The sequence below is a fragment of the Manis javanica genome, chromosome 3, assembly GCF_040802235.1.
Source record: "Manis javanica isolate MJ-LG chromosome 3, MJ_LKY, whole genome shotgun sequence".
Lineage (NCBI taxonomy): Eukaryota > Metazoa > Chordata > Mammalia > Pholidota > Manidae > Manis > Manis javanica.
Window position 1 is genome coordinate 7,595,514 of NC_133158.1, and position 9,685 is coordinate 7,605,198.

General features: G+C 56.1%; 1 protein-coding gene across 7 annotated transcripts in view; it reads left to right on the forward strand.

The window, feature by feature from the left end:
* KCTD6 (potassium channel tetramerization domain containing 6) overlaps positions 1 to 9,685 on the forward strand; it is a 201,523-nt gene that overhangs the window by 82,983 nt on the left and 108,855 nt on the right. For all 7 annotated transcript variants that reach the window (XR_012128906.1, XR_012128904.1, XR_012128907.1 and 4 more), the window contains one exon: positions 1,343 to 1,478. The gene's annotated coding sequence lies outside the window, so the exon portion shown is untranslated. The remainder of the gene's footprint in view (positions 1 to 1,342; positions 1,479 to 9,685) is intronic.

Sequence of the window (9,685 nt, forward strand, 5' to 3'; positions counted from 1 at the left end):
CCAGCCTCCCTCCCTCTCTCCTTCCTTCCTCAATTCTGGGGCACCTATTATGTTCTGGGTGCAGGGGACACAACAGTGAACCCCAAATCAAACAGTCTCCCTTCCCTCGTGGATAAATTACAGAACTAATATGAAATCACAGCTGTGGTCAGTGTGGTGGGGAGAGCACTGCGGCGGGGCCTGCGGAACTCGGTGGGAGTGGCGGTGCCGTGCGGTCCCTGGGGGAGCCTTCCCCCATTCCGATCTTTCTGGCCCCTTCCCAGCTACTGGATAATCCTCCGGGCTTAGTGAAACCTGCAGCCTGGTTATATAAAGCAGCTCTGAAGCAGGCTTGCCCCTCTACCCCCTTATCTGAGCCCCTTGCCCTGTGCAGACATTTGAAATCCAGTTTGGGGAAGACTTCCTAGAAGTGTCCGCTGAGCTGGCATTTTCCTTCCTTTCTGTCCCAGGCTGGGCTTCCAGCCACGAGGAGGGACTGGAAAAGGTTTAGTCCTGGAGGAGATGGTTGCAGGGCTATAAGGGGTGGCATTGTGGAATTACAGAGCAGTGTCCTCTCCTCTGGGCTCCCCCACCAGCGTCTGGGTACAAGGTGCCCCTGGTAGGAGTGGGTAGAGCAGCACCCCCCTTGCAGGGATGGGGGTCGGGCTGGAGGGCAGTCCACGAAAGCACCTAGCACGGTGGCTGGTGAGGGTGGGGGCTCAGGGACTGACACCCTCCTCCTGCCCGCTCATCTTCCCTCACACCTTGACGGGCTAGCTCTCAGCTGTGCAGTCAGAGCTCAGTCCACACCTGGTCCCACACCACTTACAGGGGCAGGGGGCTGGGCACTGGGCCTGGAACTCAGGGAAGGGCCGTGGATGGGAGGGCGCTCCAGGCAGCGGGAGGAACGGCCTGGAGGGGGGAGCCATCCTGGGGCCGCTGGTGGACAGAGCTCTGTCTGCAGGGGCTGGGGAATTCTCTCCTGACCACCTTCTCCTCTTGTCCCTGAGCCTCCTGTCCGGGGCCCGGGAGTCCTTTGGGAACCTGGTGTGGACTCTGCATGGTGCAGAGGGCTGGGGCGTTTGGGCCCATTCCCCTCAGAAGCAGCCTGGGGCGGTGGGCTCTGCGCGCTGGGGGCCGTGGAGTCGCACAGGCCCTGAGAGCGTCCCAACAAGGTCCTCACGCTCTGCTGAGCTGGGCAATGGTGGCAGGAAGCGTCCATCGTCGGCGGGGTGATTGCTCTGGGAGCCAGTAGGGCCCAGCCAGATGTGTGCCTTTTGAGCTCCGAAAGAATGAATATTCCCTCTCAGGCCATTTATCAAATTCAGCTATATCACTCATGCTTTTCCCCCTTTTGTTTCAGTCAAGGAAACTTTCTTCTAATGAAGATGAATGCAGAGCAATGAATGTCTTGGCAGACATCAACACACTCAGAATAAGGCTGCATTCAGGGACGTGAGCGGCTGCGGGGGCTGGAGGAGTGAGTCTTTCAGAGAATGGTGAGTGTCCAGGCGGTCAAGGGGCTGCGCTGTCGGCTGGGGACATGTTCACCCTTGTGGAAGCTCTACCTTCAGCTCCTAGACCAGCAGTAACAATTTTGCCCCCATTCCCTGCGTACCTACTATGTGCCAGGCACCGCACACATCCTAGGGTGGAAGGTGAGATCATTATCCTGACTGACACATGAGGAGACCAAGGCTCTGAGAGGTTAAGAAGTGGCCCTGAGAGGGGTCCCAGGTGGGATCTGAACACCATTGTGCCTGCTCAAGAGCCCACTTTCATGCACACCAGCAGTGGGACTCACTGGCTAAGAGGTCAGGCTCTTTAGACTGTCTGGTTCGATTCCTGTCTCCACTGTGTATTAGCTGGGTGGTCATGAGCTTCTTGTTTAATCTCTCCATGTCTCTGATTATTAGTTAATCAAAGTACCCACTTCCAAGAGCTGTTGGAAGATTCGTTGAGAAAATTAGTGCAAAAGCTTCAATGCATGTGAACTATGATGAGTAATGTTTTCTTTTTAGTATCAGGGTACCATTTGGTATCTTTTATGGTATCAGCCCCTTTAATGGTAGAATTGAGGTCATGGCCCTGGGTGCTGGACTTGGGTAGAAACAGCCTGTGGAAGCTTGTGGGGCTGTCCCCTTCCTGGAGAGGGACACTGGCTGCTGACTGGGGCCTGGGGCCAGAGTACCCAGACCCCATGGTGTCCCTGAGTCTTCAGCAGGTGTCTGGGGCCAGGGGAGTTGCTGTGAGAACAGGGACCATGTCTTTCCATCCTTGGCTCAGCCCCCAGCACAGGGTAGCAGGTACCCAGGTAATACTTTCTGTGGGAGGCTGGGGCGGTTGTGAATGAAGTGCTGGACAGGTATGTACCAGGGGAGAGTGCATGCAGTGGGCAGGAGTCACCTCCAGGGGGCAGGCAGCTCAGTCCTGCCCTTCCTGGTGCTGGGAAGGAGACCCGCTGCCTTCCTGGGTGCTTCTGGAGTTTGGCCTGGAGCTGCCAGGCGTTGTGGAAATGTCCTGACCCTGGCTGCGTGGCCCTGGACAAGTCCTTCCCCTCTCTGCACCTCAGTCTTCCTGGCTGTACAGAGGGGAGGGGATTGGACCACATCATCAATTTTCCAAAACTATTATTTTATGATGAAGATTAAGCCGCAACAACCGAGGACAGCAGGGTGATCTTTATGGGACAAAACAGCGGGAGAATAATGGATGGATGCTGGACAATATGTTCCATGCAGCCAGGCCTGTCACAGACATCACACAGGGGCCAGCTGGGCTGTTGCTCCCGGGAGGAGAGAGAGGTGGGCATGTGAGGGGTTGGGTCCACAGCTGGGGGGGTCCCGGGTGGGCGGCGGGGGGGATGCTGGGCCCAGGTGTGCTCACAGCCTGTGCGGCAGACTGGCTCCACCAGGGATCAGCCGGGGGCCTCATGTCTGTGGGCCTCGGCCTTCCACCTGCCTCTGGTGTGGTGCTGATGCCTTCGTTGTCTCAGAGGGAGGCCATGAGGCTCAGAAGAGGACGTGGGTCTGAAAGGATAAAGTATAGGGAGGCCACATTGAGCACCCATTTTGTCCCAGGCACAATATCATTTAGGTTTTACAACAGTGTGAGGATCGTTGGTACACTGAGGCGGAGTCTGAGGCTCAGAGAGGTATGTTGTCTTGTCCAAGGTCACAGGGACTGTGGGAACCAGCTCTGGCCTGTCTGACCCTAAAGCACATGTTCCCCGTCACTGTGCCATGTTGCCCTTCCCCCAGAGAGCTTTTCCCTGAAGGCAGGGGGAGGGGCTGGGCCCAGGGCAGGCATGGCTTCCAACCTGGGGCTGGTTCTGACTGAGAGGTGGGGGGGTCTGCCATGGTGAGGGAAAAGCAGAGGCGGTGCCTGAGCTATATTTTGCCATTCCGGGGTTAGACCTTGTGAGGGTTGTTTCTAGGCCTGGAAAGCCGCTCTCTAAGGTGACCATTTCCCCACATTCACATGCAGCACAGAGAGGATCTAGAGGCTGAGCACATTTTCCCCTGGGAAAGGGGTGGAACAGGAAATGTTCCTGAAAGAGGGGGCTGGTTGGGGCCAGGGCTCAAGGCTTGGCTGAGACGGCGGTTCTGGGCTGGGTCAACGGCGGTTCTGGGCTGGGTCAGAGGGTCTGTCCGCCCTGACTGCAGGTGACCCTGGTCCCTGCAGGCAGGGGTGAGCGTTGCGGCAGGGGGAAGGGCCAGCCCCAGGATGCCAAGCTTCTAAGATGCTACTGCTGGTGGGTTTTGAGGGGAGGCAGGACCTTCCATGCCTGCGTTCATCTGAAACAAAGGCAGGAGGGAAACAGAGGCCGGCACTCGGGGGGCCCCTAGGGGTTACCTAGCCCGACACTCATTTTGAAGTGGGGAGACTCAGGTCCAAACAGCTTCCTCCATGAAGTACTGTACTTTAAATTTGAAAAATGTGGGTTGGGCTGTGTGGGCAGAAAATCTGGAGTCAAGCACAACGGGCTCAGAATCCTGCCCTTTGCCCCACTCGCTGCACGGCCCTGGCTGAGAACTGTCACCTTTCCTCTGGGGCTCGGGTCTCTGTCTTTTGTGTAATAGGTCATTGTGGGTTGTGTAAGAATTAGAGCCCTGTTTATGGGGGCCTCTGGGTGTCAGCAGTGCTAAGCACTGCACAAGGCTTCATCTCAGGGAACTTCCCACAGGCTAGGGGGCAGCCCTGCTTTACCGACAGTTGCTGAGAGCCGGAGGGGCTGGGCTTCTCGCTGCAGCAGGGAGGTGGGGGAGGTGGGTCCCCCAACAGGCCGACCACCCCACTGGGACCGCAGTCCAGGGCTGAGGCAGGCTGTGAGCATGTACGAGAGTCCCAGGAGACCTGGGGAATGCATTCAGTTTCCCCTCTGCCCACCACCACCCCCGCTCCAGTCCAGGAGCTGGGCCCCAATGTGACTGCTTAACACGCCCCTTCTCTATTGCAGGCATGAGTCTACAGTCTACAGACCACCTTTTCAGAAACACTGCACAGTTTTCTGCACAGTAACACATAATAATATAATAATAATAATACAGCACAGTTTATATATCATCCACTTCGTGCCAGGCACTGTTTCAAACACTATACATATTTTAATTCATGCAGTTCTCACTAGGAGCCTCTGAGACAGTGACTGTGATCGCCCCCATCTTACAGATGAGGAAACAAGTCACAGCAAGCTTCCATGACTTGCCCGGACCCTATGTCTGATGACAGGGTGTTAGCTGGTTTCATCACCATGATCTTTTCCCTCCAGCCCCTGCGTCCACCTGTGCCCGTGCTCCCCGGGTGCACTGTGGCCAGGGGACCTGTATGCAGAGAAGGAGAGAGGCATGTGCAAGACCAGGGGGCCTGAGATGGATTGGGCAGCTCCCCAGCGACGGGAGATGGGGTCCCCACCTTGCCCTAAGCCCCAGCCAGGTTTCCGGATGCAAATCTTGGCTATGAGCTAAGGGAGGGAGGCGGGCAGCCCCTGCTGCGACCCCAAGGTAGGTGGGTGAGGGTCCCCACCTGGTAGATCCGGTCTCCCTTCCCTTGTCCAGGGCCCCAACAGGACCCTCGGGGGCTCCTACTTCCTCCCCTGGGCTGTGCCCATGGCATGCAGTGGGCCCCAGGCCTGGGTGGGGGTCCCCCCCTTCTGGTGCTGATCTCAGGACTGGGGCCCGAAGCCAGGGTCCCGCATCCTCTCTCGGCTCATGGTCCCCAGGCATGAAGGCAGCTCTACAGCTGCCCCTAAGCCGGAGCTCCTCAGATGGGCTTCGGGGGGTCGGGCCTGTCAGGGGGGCCACATGTCCTCCTATAGAGCCTGTCGCTCCTCACTCCCCACACCAGGGGAGGCAGCCAGGGTGGGGAAGAGAGAGAGCAGCCCTCCCACCATGCAGCTGGTGGCCGGGGCACAGCGGATGGCCTCTGGCGGGCCCAGAGGGCAGGACCCAGCCTTCTTGCCAGGCTGGGCAGTGGCGGCTGCATGGGGTGGCTGGGGCACAGGGCTCCGTGCGGGCTTGCCGGGAATGTAAACCTCGGGCTGGACGGCTCCATTAATAATAGATCTTTGAGGATACTTGGGGGCCAGGGTTCTCCCAGAGCAAAGACTCTGAGAGCGGGATTCTTTACTCAACGGGGCAGTGGGCCAGGCAGGCCAGGCGGGCAGGGCTGGAGGATGGCTGGTCTGGGCTCAAGCCAGGAAAATATCTGGAGGCTGGATTCCAGGCCCGGGGCCAAGTTCTCAGAGTCCTCCTGCGGCCACCCTCCTCCTCACCTGCCACCCAATTCCTTCTCTTTATAATGAACCTGGGATGAGAGGAAGGATGCAGTCACCTTGGCCTTGAGGACTGGCCCTCTTCCTCACACAGCTGTGTGTGACCCAGGGGGCGTGCATGGCCCTCTCTGAGCCTCAGTTTCTTCATCTGTGTGTGGGGTGTCCTGTAATCTTACCACACAGCGTGGCTCTGATGGCTGAAAGGGGAAGGTGTGTGCAGCCGGAGCCATTACTTGGTCGGAGCATAAATCAGATCATACCGTTCCTGTTTTATAATCTTCTGCTCCCAATGCCCCACCCTGCGGGGCTGTGGAAATGGGGTGACTTGTGGAAGGCTCTGAGCAGAGCACCGGACAGCACTTCTCCATCGATGTTAGGTGAGGCTGTTGATAACCCTGATGATAAACCCACTGCCTGTTGGCAAAGCCCCAGGTTACCAGCCTGGTTAAGCCTAACACCCCTTCTTGAGGGGTGTTTGGGGGGCGGAAGCCTCGCCACCCTTTGCTTTCTCCTAGCACGTTCTCAGGCACAGAGGCGGTGGTGATGATGTAGGACACGGATGACTTGTGAAATGGCAGCTGTCCACAGAGTGAGACCCCCAGGGTCCAGAGGTCCGATCTGCCGCTTGCTTCCTGGATCGCATTTCCCACTTCCTGTCCCCCCGACAGTTCCTGGATCCCACCAGCTTTCTCCTCACCTCCGGACCTTTACGCCTGCTGTTCTCTGCCCAGATGTTTCGCACCTCTCTCTTCCCTTTTTCTGATCTTTGCATGATTCTTTCCTTTTTACCCTTCAGGCTTTATCCCCTGACTCGATATGCAAAGTAGCCTTAGGGTACTTATCAGCAACTGAAATGGTGTCATTTCTATTTATTTTTGTTTATTGTTTGTCTCCCCCACCTGGAATGCCAGCTCCCCAAAGGCTGGGCCCTGGTCTGCCTTGTTCATCAGTCACTCCTGGGGTCTAGAATAGTGCTTGGCACGTTGCATTTGCCCAAGAAATATTGGTGGGATGGATGAATAAATGATGGAGGATTAAATGAAACAGTCTAAGTTCATAGAGTGCTGAACACAGCCCTGCCCCACTGCAAGTGCGCCCGTAGGGCAATTATTAATACCGGTGCTAGCGTTGCTCTATTTTCCCAACACCCATGCTCCTGCCAGCCAAGCAAAAATGTGCCCCCCTTCTACCCCCTTCCTGGGGTCCAGCCCCTGCCTGAGATACTCCCCTCTCCTTTTCTCCCTGTTCCGGTCATGACTGGGGTACAGCTTCTGAGTCCCTGCAGTAAGGAGAGCACCCACAGAATTGGAAAGGGTGATAACTAAATGGGCAGCCAGCCAGAGCAGTAAAAATGCCATACACCAACTCTGAAGATCAGACTCCTTTGGCAGCCATCCCATAATTACCCACCAGCTTGGCTCTTGGTGGGATGGGAGGAGAGAAAAGGAATTTTACACATTTATTAATTTTTCCCTGTCTGCTTGGAGTCCTGCTGAAACATGACTTATGAGCTGCACGGAACGCCTGGTTACCTGGAGGCCTGCAGTGGCTGAAGGCCTGGGGCTCGGCCCCCACACAGAGGAGGTGCTTGGAATAGGGGCACGTGATTTATGGAATGACAATTGGTGGTGAAGGCCAAGGGCCAGGTGTTCTAGACCCAGCTTTGTCTCGTGTCACTGTGGGGCTCAGGCACAGCCCTTAGCCTCCTTTTCTCTGTCTGTAAAATGGGGCTAACCATCTGCTCCTTCCTGACCTACAAACCTGCCCAAGGAAGTAAGGTTTGCAAACTTGGGAGGGTTTTGTAAAGGGGAGTTCCGAATCTCTCAGACCCCCTCCTTCTGCATCTCTTCTAAAGCAACGATGGTGGATGTTGAGAACATTGCCTGAGGTTCTGAACAGTTTTCAAATGTCTTCAGAGGCTTTCGGGAGGAGGGGGAGGAAGAGGCAGGGGAAGGGGAAAAGGAGGGGAGAGGAATATTGTTTACCACAGAGCAGTTTTAGAGTGTTTGTGGAGAGTTTCCTATAGTACCATTTCCTGTAGCAATGGAGATAGACTGGGATTCCAATCCTTGTTCTGAGGCTCCGTAGCTGTGTGACTTTGGAAAAGTCACTTGCCTTCTCTGAGCCTCAGTTCCCACTTTATAAAAGGGGATAACAATGGTCCCAACCCTGTGTGGATGCAGTGAGGTAATTCATGTAAAGCTCTGCACGGGGCATCTTTGGGGAACAGCAGTTCTCCATGGAAGTTAGGCAGGGCTGCTCTGATGCTGTTAATAACGGTGATGGGAAATCCACTGCCCGTCGCCAAGTCCCAGGTTGCCAGTCCGTTAAGCACACCTCTCCCGAGAACTGGGTGGGCGCTGGGGACCTTGCCACCCTTCCCTTTCTATCTTGGGCTGCCACCTACTGGTGAGAGCTGGAAGGACCGCTGTGGCCAAGGGAAGAGAGAATCTCTGCCTGGCCCCGTCCTCACTCCTGGGAGAGGAGTGGTAGCTTGGTGGGGAGGACGGAGGGAAATGCAAGCCCCAGGTTCTGAGGTCCTGAGTAGCTTGTAGGGATTCCTGAAGACCTGTCCACCGCGATGAGGAGAAAATCAGGCCCCAGGTCTTGTCTGCTTCACTTCCTGAATATTCCTGGGACGGGTCCCTTTTCCATCTCATGCCATGTCCGGGTCCAGGCCACCATCTACTCTCCCTGGATGGCACAGCAGCTTCCCCACCAGCCTGCCCCTCCACTCCCTTCTCCCAACACGCCACTCTGGGATAAGGATTCTTGTGCAGGAGACTTATCAGGACTAGCGCTTGGGTAAGGGAGTCGAGGAGCAGGACAGGGGAGGGGAGGGAACCAAGCGAAGGGACACTTCCAGGCAAAGTCCCAGCTGCAGTGGGATCCCACGGAGGGCTCTGGAGTGTGACTTATGCTTCGTGGTTGTCCTGCCCCGAGACAGGACGCTGGGCTGCCACGTTCCCAGCCAGGCAGTCATTAGCTACAGCCATCTCCAGACGATGGGAACTCCAGCACTTCCTGGACTCTATGCTTTGCACCTGGGAGCAAAGGCCGTGCGAGTAGCCTGAGGGCTGTTCTCCAAGGAAGAGGGCAGACTGGCCGGAGAGGGCATGTAGGCGGGCAGCCAACGTTCTACTGAGCTGCCTTTCCAAGCTCCCCCATCCCCAGGAGACCTTTTCCCCAGTTCTCTGATTCATCACACTGACATTTTCTCAGTCTTCTTTAAAGTGTTGCAGAACACAGCTTCTAGAAAAGCACCATGTGTCCTCTCTTACAGCCAGGTGGCCGCTCCGTGTTGTTTTAAATAGTGGCCACTGCCAAGAGCTCTGCCTAGTCCTGTTTCTAGCCATGAGCTCACTGTAGAAGTCCTTCTTGGTTCTTTTAATTGTATGGGTATTGTTCATTTTTGTTAGGGAAAAATTCCAAACATACAAAGGTGTTTATGGTAATAATGGAAAAGTCCTGCCAACTTCATTCCCAGAGTGGGTACCTGGCCACTAAAAATCGATGTTTTTCCAAACATTATATGTCTATTGGTGATGTGGATATTTTATCATATTGAGTGTTCACCAGCCTGACAGATGGATATAATCCTCCATTTCCGAAGAGGAACTATGGGTCAGAGAGGGGATGTGACTCGTGCACCCAGCTAGCGAGTGGCCGAGCCAGTGCTCAGAGCCAGGCCTGCTGGCTTTTCTGCTCAGCCCTGCTGCCTGCAATAGGTAACTACTGCTCAGAGTAGGAGTGAGCCAGGTACGGGAAAGGGTGGTTCAGTCAGGGTCCAGGGCCTGCGGAAGCCTCCTCCCCCAGCTCGCCTCACTGAGTGCTGGGGTTAGGCAGGCAGGGAGCTGGGCTTCAGTGGCCAACCCTTGTCAGCACCCGCTGTCAGGTGGGGGCAGGGGCCCTGCCCCTTGGAACAAAAAGGGA